The sequence below is a fragment of the Heptranchias perlo genome, chromosome 1 (genome assembly GCF_035084215.1).
Source record: "Heptranchias perlo isolate sHepPer1 chromosome 1, sHepPer1.hap1, whole genome shotgun sequence".
Taxonomy (NCBI): Eukaryota; Metazoa; Chordata; class Chondrichthyes; order Hexanchiformes; family Hexanchidae; genus Heptranchias; species Heptranchias perlo.
The window spans coordinates 26,317,074-26,341,118 of record NC_090325.1 but is presented as its reverse complement, the minus strand read 5'-3'; the positions used below and the strand labels follow the sequence as shown (position 1 = coordinate 26,341,118).

Sequence of the window (24,045 nt, the reverse complement as noted above, 5' to 3'; positions counted from 1 at the left end):
ATATTTAGGGTGGTGGATGGGGTGCCAATCAAGTGGGATGCTTTGTCCTGGATGGTGTCGAGCTTCTTGAGTGTTGTTGGAGCTGCACTCATCCAGGCAAGTGGAGAGTATTCCATCACACTCCTGACTTGTGCCTTGTAGATGGTAGAAAGGCTTTGGGGAATCAGGAGGTGAGTCACTCACCGCAGAATACCCAGCCTCTGACCTGCTCTTGTAGCCACAGTATTTATGTGGCTGGTCCAGTTAAGTTTCTGGTCAATGGTGTTCCCCAGGATGTTGATGGTGGGGGATTCGGCGATGGTAATGCCATTGAATGTCAAAAGGGGAGGTGGATAGATTCTCTCTTGTTGGAGATGGTCATTGCCTGGCACTTGCCTGGCACTTGCCTGGCGCGAATGTAACTTGCTACTTATCAGCCCAAGCCTGGATGTTGTCCAGGTCTTGCTGCATGCGGGCTCGGACTGCTTCATTATTTGAGGGGTTGCGAATGGAACTGAACACTGTGCAATCATCAGCGAACATCCCCATTTCTGACCTTATGATGGAGGGAAGGTCATTGATGAAGCAGCTGAAAATGGTTGGGCCTAGGACACTGCCCTGGGGAACTCCTGCAGCAATGTCCTGGGGCTGAGATGATTGGCCACCAACAACCACTACCATCTTCCTTTGTGCTAGGTATGACTCCAGCCACTGGAGAGTTTTCCCCCTGATTCCCATTGACTTCAATTTTACTAGGGCTCCTTGGTGCCACACTCGGTCAAATGCTGCCTTGATGTCAAGGGCAGTCACTCTCACCTCACCTCTGGAATTCAGCTCTTTTGTCCATGTTTGGACCGAGGCTGTAATGAGGTCTGGAGCCGAGTGGTCCTGGAGGAACCCAAACTGAGCATCGGTGAGCAGGTTATTGGTGAGTAAGTGCCGCTTGATAGCACTGTCGACGACACCTTCCATCATTTTGCTGATGATTGAGAGTAGACTGATGGGGCGGTAATTGGCCGGATTGGATTTGTCCTGCTTTTTGTGGACAGGACATACCTGGGCAATTTTCCACATTGTCGGGTAGATGCCAGTGTTGTAGCTGTACTGGAACAGCTTGGCTAGTGGCGCAGCTAGTTCTGGAGCACAAGTTTTCAGCACTACAGCCGGGATGTTGTATCCAGTGCACTCAGCCATTTCTTGATATCACTTGGAGTGAATGGAATTGGCTGAAGACTGGCTTCTGTGATGGTGGGGATATCGGGAGGAGGCTGAGATGGATCATCCACTGGGCACTTCTGGCTGAAGATGGTTGCAAACACTTCAGCCTTGTCTTTTGCACTCACGTGCTGGACTCCGCCATCATTGAGGATGGGAATGTTTACAGAGCTTCCTCCTCCCGTTAGTTGTTTAATTGTCCACCACCATTCACGACTGGATGTGACAGGACTGCAGAGCTTTGATCTGATCCGTTGGTTGTGGAATCGCTTAGCTCTGTTTATAGCATGTTGCTTCTGCTGTTTAGCATGCATGTAGTCCTGTGTTGTAGCTTCACCGGGTTGGCACCTCATTTTTAGGTACGCCTGGTGCTGCTCCTGGCATGCTCTTGTACACTCCTCATTGAACCAGGGTTGATCCCCTGGCTTGTTGGTAATGGTAGAGTGAGGAATATGCCGGGCCATGAGGTTACAGATTGTGCTGGAATACAATTCTGCTGCTGCTGATGGCCCACAGCACCTCATGGATGCCCAGTTTTGAGCTGCTAGATCTGTTCTGAAACTATCCCATTTAGCACGGTGGTAGTGCCACACAACACGTTGGATGGTGTCCTCAGTGCGAAGACGGGACTTCACCTCCACGAGGACTGTGCGGTGGTCACTCCTACCAATACTGTCATGGACAGATGCATTTGCGACAGATAGATTGGTGAGGACGAGGTCAAGTAGGTTTTTCCCTCATGTTGGTTCGCTCACCACCTGCCGCAGGCCCAGTCTGGCAGCTCGGTAGTGGTGCTACCGAGCCACTCTTGGTGATGGACATTGAAGTCCCCCACCCAGAGTACATTCTGTGCCCTTGCTACCCTCAGTGCTTCATCCAAGTGGTATTCAACATGGAGGAGGACTGATTCATCAGCTGAGGGAGGGTGGTAGGTGGTAATCAGCAGCAGGTTCATGTTTGACCTGATACCATGAGATTTCATGGGGTCCGGAGTCAATGTTGAGGACTCCCAGAGCCACTCCCTCCTGACTGTATATTACTGTACCGCCACCTCTGGTGGGTCTGACCTGCCGGTGGAACAGGACATACCCAGGGATGGTGATGGAGGAGTCTGGGACGTTGGCTGAAAGGTATGATTCTGTGAGTATGGCTATGTCAGGCTGTTGCTTGACTAGTCTGTGGGGCAGCTCTCCCAATTTTGGCACAAGTCCCCAGATATTAGTGAGGAGGACTTTGCAGGGTCGACTGGGCTTGGTTTGCCTTTGTCGTGTCCAGTGCCTAGTGGTCCGATGCCGGGTGGTCCGTCCGGTTTTATTCTTATTATGACTTTTTTTAGCGAGATTTTACAACTGAGTGGCTTGGTAGGCCATTTCAGAAGGCAATTAAGAATCAACCACATTGCTGTGGGTCTGGAGTCACATATAGGCCAGACCGGGGAAGGACAGCAGGTTTCCTTCCCTAAAGGACATTATGCAGCACCTTATCAAATGCCTTTTGAAAATCTGTATACTTGCGACATCCACAACATTTCCTTTATCATTACAGTAGAGCAAAGATATGAAAAAATCTTTCTCGCAAAAAACTCGTTCCTATAACATTTTAAACAGCCCAAAAACGCCGAGATGATATAATTGGAGCAGAACCTCGTGATGTCAGAGATATCACTGAAGAGGGGTCTCCAGGTGAAATACCTGCTCCCAGACTATAACTCATTAAAAGTTTTAAAGTATAAAACATAGAGGAAGGCAGAGATTTATCAAGTAAATGCTTCCTTTTATGATATAGCAATTTAGACTGATATCCTATAATGGAGGGGCAATATATCGTTCAAACATTTAAGCAATAATAAAACAGATATTTTAAACAGTATTTTAACTTTTCCCTCTTATATTTGGTCCTCAAGCCTTGTTTAGAGTACCAAGGCATGAGGGGTGGGGTGCTGGATGTATTGAGACTGAATGTGTAAGGTATGCTGTGTGGGTGATCTACTGCTATTTTACTTTGGTAGATGCAATTGTTCTGAAAACTGCTCCATAATCATTTGGCGTTTTACTAAACTTTCCTTTTCAACACACTTAGAAGAGTCACTTTCCGGTGCTGAAGTAAAAGGTCTGTATTAACAGAGCTTCCGATTTTCTCGTTCATTTCCTTGAGGATACTAAGATACATCCCCATCTGCTTTGAGGTTTGTCGTACCAGATGAATACTGACCTCTACATGTGTTATAGATTCCCAAGTCAGTTTGCCTGGATTTGGAAATTCTCCACAGTCTTTCGTTGTGAAGGACTAATTTAACACATCTGCCATTTCATGATCTTCCATGATTTTTCTAATCAGGCGCTCCATTGAAAAATTTGTCAATATTTGATTGAACTGTGCTTTTAGGAAGAGCGCACTAATCAGCTTTAAACATCTTTTTTTTACCTAGTCTTTAGCACTTCATCTACTATATACATAGCTATTATAAAATGGGTCCCTTTAATTCTACACACTGTCCATATTTCCATTTTTTGCTCACCGTCTTTTTGGTTATCATTTTTGACTGACATTCCACAATGCTTTTGGAATTCTTGCATCTTTTTAACCCATTGACTGCTAGCATGTTGAGAGAAATTATTGTTTTCAGTTCATGGATTCGAAAGTTAAATCAAAGACTAATATTACAGTAATAACACTTGGAGTAGTATTATTACTGTTATTATTAACCTCAAGGCTACAAAATAAACACTAAAAATAATTTGAATCAGAAGTAAAAAATGTTAACCACGTTAAATTTTATTTGGGCCTGTTGTCCCATTTTCCCTCATTTTTTTTTCTTTTTCATTCTCGCTTTGCATCAAATGGCCTCCTTCATGGCAAAAAAATTCTATGATACAAAGATTGCAGGTTGAAATGTTTTTGCAAACCAGTTCCTCTCTATTTTACCATTTCATGTCTGAACCAGTCAGTTGCCAGTCTGCACCAACTGTTTGAGAAAGAAAATATTTGTGAAAAAGTTAACTTCAAATAAGTTCAAACAAGAGACAACAAGTACAGTTCACTATCAAACTCAATCTGCTCCTATAAACCCTTCCTGAAAAGGAATGAAGTTACTGCGACTTTCAGATGAACTGTTCATTTCCAAAATGATTCTTCTGAGCAGATTTTCAGTTTGTTGGCCAAGGAATTCTTTTTTCCTCAGATAAAGATCAGCAGAAAGGTCCAGATCTATTTTGTAAAATGTAGTGGGTAATTAGATGCTGAAATAAGAGTTTGAATTATGGAAAAGAAAAGAGGAAAGGCTTGTTTGAAATCTACAAGTAAAACAAATGGAATATTTGATGTGGTAAGATGATTGCTCTGACTGTTTTCAGCCTGAAATCATGTTTATATTTAGCTTGAAAGTTCTTTTTTCTCGATACAATCTTTATTCATATAGAAATGATTAATTTTACGGTCCCCTTCTGTCTCTTATGTTTCTTTCCAAGATTTAATTTGTTCTATAGTGCACTGGTTGCATGTTAAATAGAATTAATTGTTACTCTTGTCTTTCTTAAATTACTTGCAGAAACACATATGTTTGCTCAATGTGTCTTCTTGGAAGTCGATTATAACAAACTGGCAATAATTTTGCTAAATCACCCGCTACCCATCCTTATAAGCATGTAAACAATGGAAATAATGGTTAGTGCGTCAATTCAGTGCTGGAGTAGACAGAATGTGAACATTGATGGAAGGAGCAAGAAGTTCAACTTTACCTGTGGATATCTGTAAATGGCAAAATAATGCCCTCTTCAAGTTAGAAGGTCAACTTCCCAATAAAACAGAGTTTGGCCGGCATAGGAGGCAGCCTTGCTAATGGTAGTGAACGAGCTGACTACAACCTGTGCACTTGAAAGATGCGCAGCACACAATGTCTGATTTGCAACAAAGTGTCAGTGAGAGCAATAAGGATCAGTGAGAATTATCTCATGCTGTTCCACATAGATGTTACATAAGAACATAAGAACATAAGAAATAGGAGCAGGAGTAGGCCAATCGGCCCCTCGAGCCTGCTCCGCCATTCAATAAGATCATGGCTGATCTGATCCTAACCTCAAATCTAAATTCTTGTCCAATTTCCTGCCCACTCCCCGAAACCCCTAATTCCCTTTACTTCTAGGAAACTGTCGATTTCTGTTTTAAATTTATTTAATGATGTAGCTTCCACAGCTTCCTGGGGCAGCAAATTCCACAGACCTACTACCCTCTGAGTGAAGAAGTTTCTCCTCATCTCAGTTTTGAAAGAGCAGCCCCTTATTCTAAGATTATGCCCCCTAGTTCTAGTTTCACCCATCCTTGGGAACATCCTTACCGCATCCACCCGATCAAGCCCCTTCACAATCTTATATGTTTCAATAAGATCGCCTCTCATTCTTCTGAACTCCAATGTGTAGAGTCCCAATCTACTCAACCTCTCCTCATATGTCTGCCCCCTCATCCCCGGGATTAACCGAGTGAACCTTCTTTGTACTGCCTCGAGAGCAAGTATGTCTTTTCTTAAGTATGGAGACCAAAACTGTATGCAGTATTCCAGGTGCGGTCTCACCAATACCTTATATAACTGCAGCAATACCTCCCTGTTTTTATATTCTATCCCCCTAGTTACTGTCAATTACTTTACATTGCTCTAAATGGGTAATGACTGTCAATTATGTTATATTAATAGAAATGGTTATTCAAGGAGGTTACATGCCATGTTTTGCCTGTTAACCCACATCTATCCAATAACTTCCTGGAAGTGGAACACAAAGAGTGATAAAGAGGATATTTCAGAGGTATTACAACATGCTATCAAACACAGACACGGTGACTGGAAATTGAGCTTGGTGTGCTTCTGAGGGTAAACTGTGAGTTATTTTGGGGAATAATAAAGACAGATGTTTAGAAAGAAAGAAAGACTTGCATTTATACAGCACCTTTCACGACCTCATGACATCCCAAAGCGCAAAACTGCTGTAAAATTGGGTGTTACAGAGTGAGGGAAGGCAGTTTTACAGGCCAGGGACTGCAAGTATTTCTGCACAGAGGCAGAGAGAGGAGGCACAATTTATTAGACCATCCTGACCAGAAGCTCCTGGTGCACCAGGTGTAGAAAGAGGTGGCTGAAAGCACGCAGCACCAGTCAGCCATCATAGTGGTTATCCAAGGAGGTTACATGAGTCAGCCGTGTTTTGCCTGTTAACCCATATTTATCCAGTAACTCCCTGGAAGTGGAGTACAAAGAATGGCAAAGAGGATATTTCAGGGGTATTACAACATGCTACAGAAAACAGACATGCATAAATGTTGGCTTATCTGGGGCCAATTACAAATGTGAGCTTTTCGGTTCTTCTTCTTTAAACTTCGTCCAGTTTAGATGCCTCCAGGATGTTGCAGCAAGGTTGCAGCCATGGAGAAATTCCCTCCTTCCCGGCTGGGACAGGCACCACAGTTATGCTGAAATGGCACGGGCACCCAGTCAAAATAAGGAGATTAACCTGATCTTAAGGATTTCCAACGAGGTTAGCATCATGGCCAGTCGGCAGGAGGAAGTCGTGCCACCCCCAGACTTCGAGTAGCAAATCAGCAGACCAGGGATTTGGGCTCATTGTTTTTAAGTTCTGAAATCTTTTCTAGCTAGTTACTAAGTGACCATAATTAAAAAATGCTATAATGCCAACACTGGTTTCTAGGTTATTGTTAAGATTATTAATTAACTATCATTATTCTCAGATAAAACCCGAATGTACTCAGTCTGCATTTCCAACAAGATACTTGCCGTTTCATTCTAGCCCGCCTAGCAATGCCGTGCAGCCTTTGCTTCTCCCTGTTAAAAATACATCTTAAGCAACACATATTGTTCTTTTCTTTGCAGAAAAAGGCACTCCTCAACCAGCACACAGCAAATAACAGGGAGGTAGTAGCATGCGGCAGACAAACACTTTTATTCTCTACAAGGAACACATTATGGAAATTGTTGGGAAGCTAGGAGGCCATTCAGCGTCTGGGGAGAGACAACACTCCTTGTTAATGTGATAATTGCTCATCCCATACCATCTTTCTTAACAGAAAGGCCATATGCCCAGGAAGAAGGAACTGGTACAGTGTAACCCTTGCAATCACCTTTGCATTCTGCATTTGTCAGATCGCTTGAAGCAGGCACCAGACCTAGACCCAGACACTTCAGTCACTGTTAGTGACTAGGTACTTAAAGAGGCCGAGGAAAACTGAAAAGGTCATTGGGCATTTTAAAGGCAAACAGACTGATTTAACGAGTTGGGCCTGGTGTTAGGGATTATGTAATAACTAAACTGTGAAGTCAACCTATATAGCATCTCATCATGACTGCACAAAGTCCCATAGCACTCCACATAGAATCAATGACTTTTTAAAAAGTTATATAGACAAACATATTGGCCAACTTTGATTCAGTAAGGTCCTCTGTAAGGATGTGATAGTGTAGTGGTTGTTATCCTGGATATGAGTTCATATCCCACCATTACAAATTGTGAAATAAGTGTTAGCCATAGCTCAGTGGTAGCAGTCTCGCCTCTGAGTCAGAAGGTCTATAATTGAAGGGTATAGAGTAAAGCAGGATACACAGGATATTTCACTTAAAGCAATATATTACTGATTTGAATTCATGCATATGAAAAATAAACAACTGACCTGAATTATACTTACCTTTCATAACAGTGAATTAAAACCAGTGGTGTACCATCAATGGTGCAAAACTCTTTTAATCTTTTTATAAACTTTTGTTTCTATCCTTTTCACTTTTGGATTATTTTTTCACATTTTCAATGCTGCTCTTTCACACCTATCTATGTAACACTGCTTCTCTCAAGTTGCTATGGTAAGGTCACCTTCAGCTGTAACACTCAAGAAGCTCACACACCATACAGGATGTACTGCAGCAATTCACCAAAGTTACTTCGACAAACCTCCCTCCCCAATTAACTCTAGCACCAAATTGGGCAATAGTAGCAATATTGGGGGAACACCATTACCTCCAAGTTCCCCTCCAAGTCACACGCCATACCAATTTGAAGATATATTATCATTCCTTCATTGTTGCTGGATCAATGCCCTGGAATTCCCTATCTAATATCGTTGTGGGAGCAACATTGCAAAAGGACTGTAGCTGTTCAAGGAGAAGGGCCCATCACCATCTTCTCAGGCCAATTAGGGATGTGCAATAATGTTACCCACATTCTAAGAACATAAAAAAAATATATTGGCACTGTTTGAATCTTCTCTTTGACACATCTAGGTAAAGACCAGCCAAGTTCTATAGATAAGGGGCTAAAACCAAGGTTCAAAAGAGTAGGTGAGAAGACTGGATAAACAAGGAAGTAGTGCTCACCCCGATATCCTGGTTCCTGCTCTCCCTGATCTTCATCATGTTGTCTGCTTACATTTCTTTCTCTGTTGGTTTTTCTTACCTGAATTTTATGGGCATAGTGAGTTGGAAAGGCCTCCTCAGAGCTACATAAACTATTGGTGGATTTAGTAATCCACTAATGAAACAGCATTGCTGAGAAGGCCTTTTCAAATTGTAAATTTGAAGTGGGAGAAACCAGTGGCATATGAAAAATGAACGCAAATGAAGAACTTGCCTCTGTGGCTTCAGTTGTTGGACAGCCAGGGCTTATGGGCTGCACATGGACTGCGGACCATAGTTTGAACCCTGCTCTAGATTGTAGGAAGAATGGAAAACTGAGAGAGTGTGTTGTTACAATGAGACTACCTGCAGATTGTTAGTGCTTTTATCATTGCTGCAGGTCACATTCCTGTGGAAGGAAGATAACACTACCACCCATATAATAAATATGCTTGACAATTATAGTACCGATCAGTTCTATTAAATTAATTATACCTTACATTATATAGCTTTGATAGACGGATTCCATAATGATTGGATTCCAAGTACAATTCAAAGCTCCAGATGTACAAGAGGGATTAGAGAAATTTACTAACGGGGGTGGCCTGGTCTGCAGGAGCCAAGTAATAATGGACCTTGGGACAATAGAACAGATGTACAGGGTATCTAACGATACTAGGCAAAGGCTTCAGTTTTGTGCAAGACTGTAGTAATTTAACACATTCTGGATTAATTTTGCATTATATTTAAGCTAGTGAGCTATTGTCATCATAAATAACTTAAACAGAATAATCTCTCTGCATGCTCTCCTACAGCCAAGGGCAGAACCTCTGTCCCTACAGTCTCTATTTGTCAACCTCCCCACTGAACATTGTTGCCTGATTGCCAGTGCATCGCCATTTTCCAAAAAGACAGACTGCCTTTTGATGTCTATGTCTCTTCTTTTAAAAGACTCACTGCGGCATCAGCTTTAGACAGAACTGACTACCATCTCCAAAAGCACAGTCCACCAGCTGAACTTGGCAATGACCCCTGTTGAGTTCCACTGAATAGGACTGTCGATGTGCTGTGCAAATCCAAGGCCTGGGCAGGAAAATCGGCCGATATTTCTTTCCAAAGTAACATGCATGTGAAAGCTTATTCCATTGTCTCGTGTAGGGTCATTGTATGACCTCAGGAAGCATTCCAGAAATAAATATGGCTCTTACGTAACTATACACCCACATATATAAATAAAACTCTTTCTACCGTCCTACTAAATGGAGAGTATGTTACCTTTTGTACAGTAAACTAAATGCCAATTTTTTTGACATCACCAAATGAGAACTCCTACAAATGGTCCAATATTGTATTCTTAGGTTTTACTTGCAAACTCTTCTGGGAATTTTAATTGTTTTTCAAGCAGTTCAAGTAAAGGCAGCTTTCCATATCAGTTCATACAACAACAATTGGTGGAAATTGGCTTGTAAAATAAATGGCAGAATGTTGTGTTCCCCGTGATATGTGATTATCTGAGCTACAAATAATTCTTGCATCATCTATTATGTGTGCAGACAACACATATTCTTAATCGAGCTAAGGAAACACTTGGGGGTTAGAAATTGGACCTTGTTGCACCCATTTTACGGGCATAAAATGGGCACAACGAAGGCCAATTTCGGAGATCAAGATCCTGCGCCCGCAAAGGATGTCTGAAAGAAGACCAACCTGACATTGGGTCGGGCCATTTTCAGGCATCCCTAGCAGCCACCTAAAGCAAGTGTTAGACATTAGGCCTCTTACATCTGTAAATGAGGGGCCTAATGCCTGTTTTAGGCCCCCTTGCAGAAATTGGATTGCGATGAGCTGAGCAGATGCTGGGTCTGCTCAGCTCAGGATTCTTCGGAGGCCACTACAGCCTCAGCAGCAGCCACCAACACAAGGTCATTTTTTTAAACAAAGATCTTCTAAAAAAGCATTGCTGTGGTAGCCAGGAGGAGCAGAAGTACTCCTCCGACTCCACAGTACTCGTGATCGGCTCCTCCCCCACTGCCATCCCGCCCCCCTCCCGGGACTTACCTTAGGGCTGCTGCCGGCGAGGTAAGTGGCCCGATATTTATCTATTTAAAATGGGTGAGCTGCCTGTGGAGGAGCACCAGGTGCCGACAGCTCAACCAAATAATGTAAATGAGGACTGAGGCCCAATTTTCGGTCAGCCTTGGGCCTCCCGCTTTGGGCGTGTGCTGATGGCCTGCTGCTGATTATGACCCTGAAAATGGATCACTTTTTACCCTATTGCTCAAAGCCTACTATAAAAGTTGGGGCAGTGGAGCGGCAAATAAATTAAATTATATGATTTTTATTAAAAAATTACTTTTGCTTAAGTACTGCCATTTCAAAGTATTTTTGACCACTTTAATCATTGGATGAACTTCTTTTTCTCAAGGGTGTTGGAGCTACCCATTTAGCTTAGGAACCTGAGTTGGCTGAAAGTTTTCTCTGTCTGCTGGTTGTTAAAGACATTGGGGTAGAATTTCCATGGACGTTCTCCCGAGGTACAGTTACCTGGGATGGTCAGAAGAGAACTGGCTTCTCAGCTAAGTTTCAACAGGGAGGCTCTGTTATCTGATGCTGAACAACTGCAGACTACCTCAGTATCTACTGGTTTCAAAATGCAGTGGAACATGTGGATATATGGCCTTCCAAAGTGTCTCTGATCTGCTATGGTCCGTTCCCCTGCAGATCACTGGGAGTGAGGCCTTGCAAAGCCATGGGAGTAGCAGTGGCTCGATGGGAGTGGCACATGCTGCCCTCTCTCAGGGTGACAGCCTCCCGCTTCCGCACCATCCACTGAATCAGTGCCCGCCATTGGGCATGACAGCCAGCTGGGCCAGGCTGAACTGACCCGGCACTAGCCAAGATGTTGCAGTCTCCAGCCGGCCTCTCAAGGACCCGAGCTGCTAGAGGTCTTCTGATCTTATGTTCTTATTAGATTTTTGGACTCTAGGGGAAAGAAGGGATACAGGGATCGGGCGGGAAAGTGGAGTTGAGGTTGAAGATCAGCCATGATCTGATTGAATGACAGAGCAGGCTCGAAGGGCCATATGGCCTACTCCTGCTCCTGTTTCTTATGTTCTAGGTCACCGACCACGAGCATCTCAAGGACTCTCATCTGAGCATCAGCAGACATCAAACACCCCTACTGCAGGCAATGGGGGAGCATCTCATACAGGCATTAGAATAAGAATATAAGAACATAAGAAATAGGAGCAGGAGTAGGCCAATCGGCCCCTCGAGCCTGCTCCGCCATTCAATAAGATCATGGCTGATCTGATCCTAACCTCAAATCTAAATTCATGTCCAATTTCCTGCCCGCTCCCCGTAACCCCTAATTCCCTTTACTTCTAGGAAACTGTCTATTTCTGTTTTAAATTTATTTAATGATGTAGCTTCCACAGCTTCCTGGGGCAGCAAATTCCACAGACCTACTACCCTCTGAGTGAAGAAGTTTCTTCTCATCTCAGTTTTGAAGGAGCAGCCCCTTATTCTAAGATTATGCCCCCTAATAAGTAACAGAACACTTAGGAAGAGCACGATGGAGTAACATTAGGGTAAAATTATTTTGTTATGCCACTCTGTGAAGGTATTAAAAATTATAATAGCTGAACGATGCAAGCTTGTCTGCTCCAAGGGCTATACATATACCCCCAGGTCATAGAATGGTTACTGGTTACAGCACAGAAGGAGGCCATTCGGCCCATCGAGCCCATGCTGGCTGTCTGCAAGAGCAAACCAGTTAGTCACACTCCCCCGGCCTTTCCCTATAGCCCTGCAAATTTTTTCCTTTCAAGTACATATCCAGTTCCCTTTTGAAAGCCATGATTGAATCTGCCTCCACCACCCCCTCAGGCAGTGCATTCCAGATCATAACCACTCGCTGCGTAAAAAAGTTTTTCCTCATGTCACCTTTGGTTCTTTTGCCAATCACCTTAACTCTGTGTCCTCCAGTTCTCGATCCTTCTGCCAATGGGAATAGTTTCTCTCTATCTACTCTGTCTAGACCCCTCATGATTTTGTACATCTCTATCAAATCTCCTCTCAACCTTCTCTGCTCTAAGGAGAACAACCCCAGCTTCTCCAGTCTATCCACGTAACTGAAGTCCCTCATCCCTGGAATCATTCTAGTAAATCTTTTCTGCACCCTCTCTAAGGCCTTCACATCCTTCCTAAAGTGCGGTGCCCAGAATTGGACACAATACTCCAGTTGTGGCCGAACCACTGTTTTATAAAGGTTCATTATAACTTCCTTACTTTTGTACTCTATGCCTCTATTTATAAAGCCCACGATCCCATATACTTTTTTAACCGCTTTCTCAACTTGCCCTGCCACCTTCAACAACCTATGCACATATACCCCCAGGTCTCTCTGTTCCTGCACCCCCTTTAGAATTGTACCCTTTAGTCTATATTGCCTCTCCTCGTTCTTCCAACCAAAATATATCACTTCGCACTTCTCTGCGTTAAATTTCATCTGCCCATTCCACTAGCCTGTCTATGTCCTCTTGAAGTCTATCACTATCCTCCTCATTTTTCACTACCCTTCCAAGTTTTGTGTCATCTGCAAATTTGGAAATTGTGCCCTGTACATCCAAGTCATTAATATAAATCAAAAAAAGCAGTGGTCCTAGTACCGACCCCTCGGGAACACCACTGTACATCTTCCTCCAGTCTGAAAAACAACCGTTCACCACTACTCTCTGTTTCCTGTCTCTTAGCCAATTTTGTATCCATGCTGCCACTGCCCCTTTTATTCCATGGGCTTCAACTTTGCTGACAAGCCTGAGGTATTCAGCCATCAATGGCCGGTGGCCTCTGTGCAAATGGTGGTCAGAGTCTAGTGATTTTTCTTGCAATGTGGAGAGTTAAGATGGATTGGTGTTTGAGGACTGTTAATGCAGGAGTGATGTTAATGGGTTGGTTCTGATTTTTCTTTTATTGGAAATGCTGTTCTGTGAAAGAAAGAAAGAAAGGCTTGAATTTATACAGCGCCTTTCATGAACTCAGGACTTCCCAAAATGCTTTACAGCCAATGAAGTACATTTTTTTTTAAGTGTGGCCACTGTAATGATGTAGTAAAATGTAGACGAGGGTCCTTGAGATGCTAATGAACTACTGCCTAATAGCCCCTGCTGCTTGCCGTACAGGTCTTGCTGCAGCTTCTCCTGCATCCTCTTCTTCTTGAGCTTCTTCGTCCTTCCTCAATGTCTAGTCTCCGTTGCCAGGCGAGGTTACGCAGCAGAAACCACTTCCAGCGAAGTAATGCCTGCAGAGCAGGAGCAATTTCCCGACCTTAGAATCCATATTTCAGGATCACTAAGAGAATGAGGAGAGAGGTTAGGAGGCCTTTCTGCACAAATGTGGTTCGTGGATCCCTCCATAATTGTTGCCACACCTTGCGGGCTGCTTTGTACAGCATGAAATGACTTCATAAAATGGTGGTACTCAGATAGCAAAATTCTTTCTAAACAGGCCAAGTGAGGTCAGAATCACTTAGGCTCAATAGCTGGGGAAGGACTTGAACTGCCAACAGTTTCAGTGATAAGCTGCAGCCAGACTGCATGATTTTCTACAGTAAGGCCCTGCATGGTAAACATTCAAAGAGCTGTAAAGTAATAGGAACATAGGAAGATAGGAACATTCAGCCCCTCGAGCCTGTTCCGCCATTCAGTGAGATCATGGCTGATCTGATTTCCAATTCCTTCCACCTGCCTTGGTTCCATATCCCTTAATACCCTTGGCTAGCAAAAATCTATCGATTTCAGATTTAAAATTATTATTTGAGCTAGCATCTACTGCTTTTTGTGAGAGAGAGCTCCATACTTCAACCACCCTTTGGGGGTAGAAGTGTTCCCTAACTTATCTCCTGAATGGCCTGGCTCTGATTTTAAGGTTATGTCCCCTTGTCCTAGACTCCCCCACTGTAACAGCGTGAGAGGAAATACTTTGTGACTTGCTTATTTTGCCTATCTGCATGTCATTATGTGCTGGTGGGTCACTTTACCTTAGCTATTATCTTCAGGTCTGCAAACCTCCTGTGGATTTAATGCCAAGACTCTGGGTGGTTCAGACTGAATTGACATACTCCTGCCAGGGTCACCTAGCGGGAGGGTAGCGTGGAGTGCCAATCAGGGAATCCTTCCTTCCCCTGACTTCTTGCAGCAGCCGTTCTATTGTTGCATCCAAAGATCTGAGCGCTCTGCCTTGCTGGAGCTCCATTATCGGTCTGCAGACTGTAAACAAAACTGAAGCAATACTCTTCTGAAGGTTTGCCAGCAGAAATTGACCTGCCCTTTAAACGGCCACTGCAGCCTTGTAAATTGGCACTGCAGCACCAGATATCCAGCTCTGCGTCAGTTAGCTCCCTACGAGAGACAAATTACACACTGGGAGCTTTGTTGGAATATGTAATTAGATCTGATCCCAGAAGATTCGTTGGAATCTGTTTTGGGCCAATTAGGTGGATACCAAACCCATACTGTCGCTGACTCAATGAGCTCCCTGTGAGTGGTGAATCAAACACAGGGAGCTTGCCTTGAATACGTAATTAGGTGCGATCCCTGAGGATTTGTTGGGGTCGGATGTGTAGCGTCAGGTGGGCACAAATCTCGAACCGTCCCTGAATCAATGAGCTCTCTATAAGTGCAGAACAACACAACAGGAGCTTGCTTTGAATGTGTAATTAGATCTGACCTTGGAAGATTCATTGAGGTCAGATGTGCATCAATTGGGCAGGCGCAAAACCTGCACTGTAACGTTCCCCACCATCCATGAACATTGCCAAAAATTGACCCCTTAAATTACTATCCATTTTTCTCAGTATCTCGAAACTTTGAAACTTCTCACCTCCCTTACTCCAGCGTTCTTCCTACAATCTTCAGTTTTGTCCTAATCACAGTTTCCTGGTTTAGTCATTTTCTCTTTTCAACCTTGATGATGTCCTGTACTATGGCCATTGTCTTTGGTTTTCTCAATAAGATAAATAAATAAACATTACAATCTACATTGCATTGCATATGAACATTCATGTCCTGCACTCTGTCTATACTTGGTAATGAAAGAGTTATGCGGTTAACATCTACCAAGGACTAGGGGTAGAGCTCGTGTTACACACATACACCTGTATTTGTCACCAAGTAACTTCTTCATACAGTAAGAATGTAGTTGAAGTAAGTTTGTACAACTTGAATCTTGACATTTTTCTATACTTTTGATGGGTGAAAACTACTGAAATAAAAGACACAAGTACAAAGCGAACATGATGGCAATAAATTCAAGGATAAATGTATGGGTCAGAGTTCGATAATTCCTTATGCATTCAGCACCATTGGCGTTTTATGCTTGGTTTCACCTAACCAAGCTAGTCCCTAATTTGCCTCATCTTTTTATGCTAATAATGAATATCCGAAGTAACATGATTATCATTGACTTTTAGTGCTGTGGGAAGAAGTCATTTGGATGTTCTGTTTGCTAATTAATTCAGTAAGGAATATTTCAGTCACTATAGGTGTTATATTGGATAACCTCCGAAAACAGGTGCTGGGATCACGGTGCACGATTAACCTGTGCTCGTTGGTTGCGATGCAGGCAGCACGTAACATTCGTGCTGCCTGATGATTTCAGTGATAGCTGCGTGAAGCCAGCACTACCTGTGCTACTGATTGGCTGCAAGCACCAGCAGGGGTCCCCGATAGCGGGAGTGGCTAGCACTACTTAAAGGCAGTGTGCACCTCTTAAAGGGGAGGTGCACTGCGTCTGCAGGAAGTGGTGGGAGTCTTGGGAGAAGTGATTCCTGGAAAAATGGCTGTGCCTGTGAGAGACTGTGCACCAATGTTCTCTGATGAAGCACTAGAGGCCTTGGTGGAAGAGGTGGACAGAAGGAGGGGCATCCTATATCCACAGGGGGCAAGAGGCCCTCCAGACATATGCTCAATAGGTAGTGGGTGGAAGTAGCGGATGAGGTCAATGCCAGGAGCATAGCACCATGCACATGGATGCAGTGCAGGAAGAAATTCAATGATTTGACATGAGTGGTCAAGGTGAGTGAGGTCAACTTTCAAGTGGCATATCCTACCAACTGCACCACTAGCCTCATCCAATGCTCCACCCGCACTAAACTCCCCCATCATCCACACCAACAAACTCTTTCAATTAATACTCAACTCTTCCAATCAGATGCTTCATCTCACCATCACACATTACCACAGTTGCAAGCCGCACACACAAAACTCACAGGTCACATACTGGCAGCTATTCAACCATGACAGCCACATCACCCAAACATCTTGCAGGACACTCACTGACACACTTCCTTCTTTCTTACAGGAGAAGGTGGTGCATGACAGTAGGCAGCAAGAAAGAACTGGAGGAGGACAGACGCGCCTACAAGTCCTAACTCCCATGGAGGTGACATTGCTGGCCATCACTGGAAGGGCCATCGCTGAGGCTGTGGACCTTGGCGGCGCTGGAGGTATCGATGATGAGGGTCTCCACATACCTAATCCTCCTCCTCTCTTCCCACTTCTCTCTCATCCCTCAATCTTTTCTGATTCACATGCTGCCCCTTATCTGTTTAAATTCAGCTCAGCAATTTTCTTATTGAGAGCTAAGATTCACAAGCAACAGAAAATTGGTGGCATAGTTAGTAACAAAAAATGTGCTTTTCTCTCTGGGATCAGGGCTTTAATCCATCTCTGACAGATGGAATGGCAGTTTATCGGATCTGTTGGTTGTTAAGTGAATCTCAATCCAATTGATGTTAAGCGACAGGATAAAACTGTCAATAATTTGGCATCAATTGGACTAAATCCATCAGAGAAGGCTGGTGATAAATAGTGTAGGTGATCAATGGTGTAGGAATTGGCGATGTCATTCGGTGGCATTACTCTAATGGGTATGGAGTTGAGGCAGCTTTTTGGGGTCGTATAGGGAAAGCTGTGCCCTGTGTTTTATTCTGAACCTACCTGATCACAAAGCTAAAACTAGCATCAGCCTCAAGTAGAACTTGACACCTGGTTTGATAGCATTATCTTTGCGTAATCCAGGATTGAAAATGATTGAGTTGGTTAGTTTTGAGTATTGCTATATCAATCTAGTGAGTCCCATGATTGTGGGTGAATTGTGCCATATATAATACAGTAATTCTTAGCATTATTATGATTGCAAAGCCAGAAATCTTCCATTTTCTCTCAGCATTGTTATCCTTTGTAAGAACAATCAGAAAAGATTAGTTAAGGATTAAGAATGATTGCAGTTTTAGCTCTTATTAGCATCTGGTTTAGTTCATGTGATGTCTAACCAGTAATGGCAGTAGACAATACTGCTCTTGATGGATTATGTCTCTTGTGTTGTTTTTGTTTGTTAGATTAAACTTAATGTTAAAATAAGAGAAACCCTTCTAATTCTGCAGTATGTTGTACTATGTAGATCTACAATACTGAGTTGAAGTTGTACTTCAACTAGCCAACTATAGTGGAGAAATAACTGATGCCAATAAGAGTGAATGAACACTTGGAGCATTTATATAACATTCCTATATATGCTATTCTTAAGAGGCATTAACCTGCCTAAAATAAATGGATTAATTATTCTTTTAAAATAAAGGAATGTCTAAGAAATTACATTAAGCATTAGTCCACTATTATCACCAACAGTAATTGCTACCGTCATATGTCTAATGAAGTGTTCATTTTTAGTCAACCAATTAGGTGCAGTCTTCAATCTTCACTCAATCGTATGGATGTCAGAAGTTGATGCATAAAAAGATGCAAATGAGTCTGTGGCCCTGGGTGAAAAATATGGTGAAAACAGTTCAATGCTTCATGCTATGCTTCGTGGAAACTAACTAAATTACAAGTTAGAATACAGGTATTAAAGAACGCTAGGGCTATTTTTCCAATTTGAAGACGCCAATAATAAATTAGACCATAAAAACTTTGCTTCTGATCCTTGTGCAGAAATGTCTTACAATCCGTTAGCGGATTTTCTTTGTTACTGTCACCACAAAGGGTTGTTAATCCTTCAAAAATAACTGCTGCGTGATTCCAGCCCAAGTGGTTATTAAACAACAAGCTTCAATATATTGACTTACAACAGAGTTATGATTATAATACAACTATCTTCAGATTACATTAAATGACAAGCAATCAATATAATCTGGTTTGCCTGCAGACTCAGATTGATCAGAACTGACCTCCGTGGCCTGGGGCATTGACCTTCCAACGATCCTCTCAGGAGCTGTAACTTTTGGGAGGGAGCATGCTCTATCTTTATACTATTTGGCTGCTATATTCTGTATGTAAGCATCTCTAGTCTTATCTCCTAGTCGTAAGTCATTCCACCGAGCTGACACCACGTTAGCAACTCAAGGTAGGCTGTTTTTTACATAGAATTACATAGAATGTACAGCACAAGAAACAGGTCATTCGGCCCAACAGGTCCATGCAGGTGTTTATGCTCCACACGAGCCTCCTCCCTCCCTACTTTATCTAATCCTATCAGCATATCCTTCTGTTCCTTTCTCTCTTATGTGTTTATCTAGCTTCCCCTTAAATACATCTATGCTAGTCACCTCAACTACTCCTTGTGGTAGTGAGTTCCACATTCTAACCACTTTCTGGGTAAAGAATGTAACTAATGACCTCAACCTTCATCTCTGTTTACAAGCTGTTTGTTCCTTTGAAGAATGCCCTTCTTATCTGAGTACAGCCCACCTATTCGGCCTTGCACGGCCCCTCTAATGTCGGTTTCTTCGCAACCACATCTCTTGTTTTGGTGTAGACCCCCTTCTGACGTTATAGCATCTAGATATGGGCCATAGTTCTGAAGTTTCAGCATTCACTGTCTTTTACAAACTGTCTTTGCTCACACACACACTGAGACATAACTTCACCATTAACCCCCACCCGCCCCACCCCAAAACCCCAAACGTCCGGCCTTTTGCTAAGATGCTGGGGAGCTTTATGCGAGCTATGTGAGATGGGATATTTGACCATGCTTGGTTTTAAACCATATTCTTACACAATCATTATGCATGGTTCCTTTCTCTTACACCCAGCTACATAGTTAAACTTTCCTCAGTGCACATATAGCTGTATCTTTTTTATTTTGATTTATCTCATACCAGCAATTTCAAGGAATCTCTCATCTCTCCATGTGTTCAACTTTTCTTTAATAACTTTACTTCAGCCTTCATAAAAATAAAATCATAAACATACTATTTCATATAACCCATGTTTGTTTTGTGCCACCTCAGCTTTTTTCTCTCACACAAATTAATATATCGAATGCTGGTATACCCTTTTGCACCACAAAAGTTCAGCTCACTGATTATACCATGCACTTCAGCGTACAATACTCTAGCAATTTGTGCTTACTGTAGGATAATTAAACACAGGCAAGAAGTAAAGCAATTGTTTAAAGTAAATGTTTTTGACAAGCAAAACTTGTGATACTTCAGAGAATTTCACTGACCTGATTTCATTACTAATGAGGACATTAATTGATGCAAATGGCAACTCCTTGGCCTCCTGCCTGGTGGCCCAGTTAAAAAGAAAGAAAGACATGCATTTATATAGCATCTTTCACAACCTCAGGATGACCAAAAGCGCTTTACAGCCAATGAAGTACTTTTTTGAAGTGTAGTCACTGTTGTAACATGGGAGACGCGGCAGCCAATTTGCACACAGCAAGGTCCCACAAACAGCAATGTGACAATGACCAGATCATCTGTTTTAGTGATGTTGGTTGAGGGATAAATATTGCCCACAAGAACTCCAAAAAGAAGACTCCCCTCCTCTTCTACAAATAGAGCCATGAGATCCTTTACAGTCACCTGAGAGGGCAGACAAGGCTTCAGTTTAACGTCGCATCGAAAAGACGGCATTTCTGACAGTGCAGCACTACCTCAGTACTGCACTGAAGTGTCAGCTTAGATTATTTGCTCAATTCTCTGGAGTGGGACTTGAACCCACATCTTTCTGAGTGCTACCACTGAGCCAAGGCAGACAGCTCCTGTAATGGGTTGTCATGCCCTCAGCACATAACCCTTTTTGCCTCAAATACTGATGTATAATTTGAATCCTTTCCTCATCAGTTGGCATTACTCACAGAGTTGACAAAGACGTTGATGGTAATATTACAACACAGACATTTTAGCACCGTAGGGCTCGATAGAGATAAAACCATCCATCTTGCACACAGCAGGCAACATGTACTGGCTCTATTGGAGAAAGTTTTTTATCAATTGTTTGATCGCTTTGTTGCTTCCTGCCAGATTGATGACACCATCAAGAGTGTGTATGAGTGCTAAAAGAAGATCTCATTGTGTGGGTGGCAAACCTTTGATGTTCCATTCATTTCAGACACTCGATAAAGAATACCAATGGGAACAAATTCCTTTAACTGCAAATTGTCTTCGTTAAACCACAAGCAACTGTAAAAACTTTAGGCATGGCTTAAAGCCTTTAATTAAATCAACAATTTGGAATTGAAAGAAGTAGTAGTAAAGAATAAATAAAAAAGAAGAAGGAGAAATAAAGGACTACTGTGAAAGAATAAGAGAAATGATACTATAATTCTGTGTGATTGTGACAGCATGAGAGCATTTATTTTGTACATACAACGAAGCAGAGACAGGGCCTACCATTCATATAGAAATAGCAGCAAAGTTGAAAGAAAAACATTGCAATGTCAAAAAGTCAAGTTTTCTCAAAGAATCATGAAAAATCACTTCCAAAATAGAACAGTAAGTGAAAAGCTCTCTCTCTCTCTCTCTATATATATATATATATATATATATATGTATATGTATATATGCATATGTGTGAAAACATGACTTTTTGACAATGCAATTTTTTTCTTTCAACTTTGCTGCTATTTCTATATGAATGGAAGACCAAGGGCTCGATTTTGGCGTCGGGTTTCCGGCGGGTTTCCAGCGGGGGGGCCCGGAAAATCCCGATATCCGGTCACGTGACCGGATCGCGACGAAATCCCGGCCACTTCCGGGTACCGCGCTGACGTGCGGGGCTGCGCGCGCAAGCCCCGCTGGTGGGAATCCCGCAGGCAATTAAAGCCAGCGGGGTTCCACTTGAGAGTACTTACCTTGCTTGTTGAGGTCAGTTAATGAGCTGAATCAGCTGTCAAAAGAGGAAGTGTGGGATTTTAGGTTCAAGGCAGTGAGCTTCACACACTGGGGGAAACAGTCTCTGTCCAACCAGGCGTGTTGCAGCCAGCAGCCTGTGGCAGGTGCCAAGGTGCACTCCACGGGGGAGAGCCCTCACCCACGCAGGAGGCCACCGCGTCACATAGGGCAACCCCTGCCCCCCACCACCCCCCGCCAAGCCAGAGGACAGACCGACACGAAACCGCAGCCCCAGTCCGAGGAACCACCCACCTACCCTGCACAACCCCTCAGACCAACACCTGCCAGTTGGGTGGTGTGTGGAAACCCTCGGAGGACGAAGAGCATGACCAGCCCCAGCAGCCTCGCAGTCCACGCCGTCCGCCGCAGAGACGTGGATCCCCCCAACACGGTGTTGTTGCACGCCCACCTGCACAGCAGGAGGGAGGGCTACCGCAGAGAGAGACGCATCGCAGAGGGCACTACCCTCGCCACAGGGTCCACAGACCGAGGCGCAGCTCCCTGGACCTCTCCGAGCAGCAGTGCACAGGGAGGCGCAGATTCGCTCGACATCTAGTCGTGGAGATCTGCAGCCTCTTTCATGCCGAGCTGCGCCTGGCTGGCCCCAGCACCAACTGCTTACCTGTCGCTGTCAAAGTCACCACTGCCCTCCACACCTTCTCCTCCGCATCCTTCCAGGGTGCAGCCGGCTACACCGCCGATGTCTCTCAGTCGTCTGCGCGGACAAGCCCTGCAAATACACCTGCACCTACTCTGCAGTAACACGATGGGTGGCATCAGTGGTGGGTCCTCATAGTGATACCCAGGAGCGGGCATTATTGGACACAACGGACAGGATTCGCGGAGACATGGCAGTGGTGGTGTCAATATAATGTGTGCTGTTTGTTGCTCTGAAATTCAATATGGGTAACACCCATGACAAACCCTCAGACACCCTTGTGCACCCCCTTCATGCTCACGACACGTTTGCCTTACGCTGCCTACTGCACATATGTGATGCATGCCCTGTGGCTGCAGCACAGGTGGTGGCAGGTTGAGTGAGGCTGGCCGTGAGGGAGATGCACGAGAGGGTGAGTATGGGATGGAGCAATGAGATTGTATGAGGATTGGGTTGCGTGTTAGTGGCAGGATGAGTACTGGCGAGGTGAGTAGGTGGAGGTAAGATGAGGATGGGGTTTGAGTGGGTATGAAGGGTGATGTGACAGAGTAGTGTTGGCGGTGCCGAAGGAGATGTGGGGTGGGGGCAGTGTTGTGGCAGACGGAGTGTAGGGGAAAGACTTCGTGTTCTCACTGCGGCTGACCTACTGCGGTCATTGCAGCGCCTCCTGCACTGTATGCAGGTGGGCCATATGTTGGTGGCGCAGGTGACCCCCTCTGCCACCTCGAGCCAGGCCTTCTTGGTGGCAGAGGCAGGCCGCTTCCTCCCGCCCGCCGGGGGGAAGATCTGTGTCCTCCCCCTCCTCCTCACCCCATCTGATGATACCTGGGGTGAGGCATCATTAAACTGGGAGCAGCCTTCCCCCTGGGCTGCTCCATGCTGCAATTTGTTCCATTGGTTGCAGCATCTGTCAGTGGAGGACTGCCCCTTTAACTCGAGAGCCTCCAGCTGACAGATCGTACTGCGCATGCGCAGCCCGACCGACGCGCAGGCCAGCGCCGTGGACCCCGGAGGAGCAGGTAATTGATTCCTATTAGTGGGTTGCCTGCTACGATCGCGCGGGCAACCCACTAATTTCGCCGAGCGTGTTGACCACGCTCCCGGAGGACCACCCGCTGGGAACCTGCAGGCCTGCTAAATTCGAGCCCCAAGTATATTATGTGTGTTTATTGAAATTTTGTAAGTTTAACATCTCATCCGAAAGACGGTGCTCCCTCAGTATTGCACACATTGGGCAGCATTTTAGCACCCGCCAGCGGGTGCGTTCCTGGCGGGGAGGCCCCGAAAATCGGGAAATCCCGGAGCAGGACCAGAGCCCGCCTCGAACCCGCGCACTTCCGGGTTCCCCGCTGACGCGCCGGTGTGCGCGCGCAGCCCCCGCTGGTGGGAATCCCGCAGGCAATTAAAGCCAGCGGGGTTCCACTTGAAGGTATTTATTTTGCCTGTTCAGGTCATTAACTGACCTGATTAAGGGATTATGTGAGGAGGGGTGGGATTTTATAGAAAACTGGGACTGTTTCCCACACTGGGGGAAACACTCCGAGTTCAAATGGACCTGTTGCAGCTGTCAGCCTGTGGCAGCTGCAAAGGTCCATTTGACAGGTGGGGGTGGGGGAGACCCTCACCCAT

The 24,045-nt window shown here is 44.3% G+C and overlaps 1 long non-coding RNA gene across 1 annotated transcript; it reads right to left on the bottom strand.

The window, feature by feature from the left end:
* Positions 1-14,826: 14,826 nt before the first annotated feature.
* On the bottom strand, positions 14,827-18,331 carry LOC137323998 (uncharacterized). The gene is made up of 3 exons (XR_010963482.1): positions 18,278-18,331; positions 15,461-15,583; positions 14,827-14,847 (listed from the first exon to the last, which is right to left on the bottom strand). It is a non-coding gene; the product is annotated as an uncharacterized lncRNA (long non-coding RNA).
* Between the last annotated feature and the right edge of the window lie 5,714 nt (positions 18,332-24,045).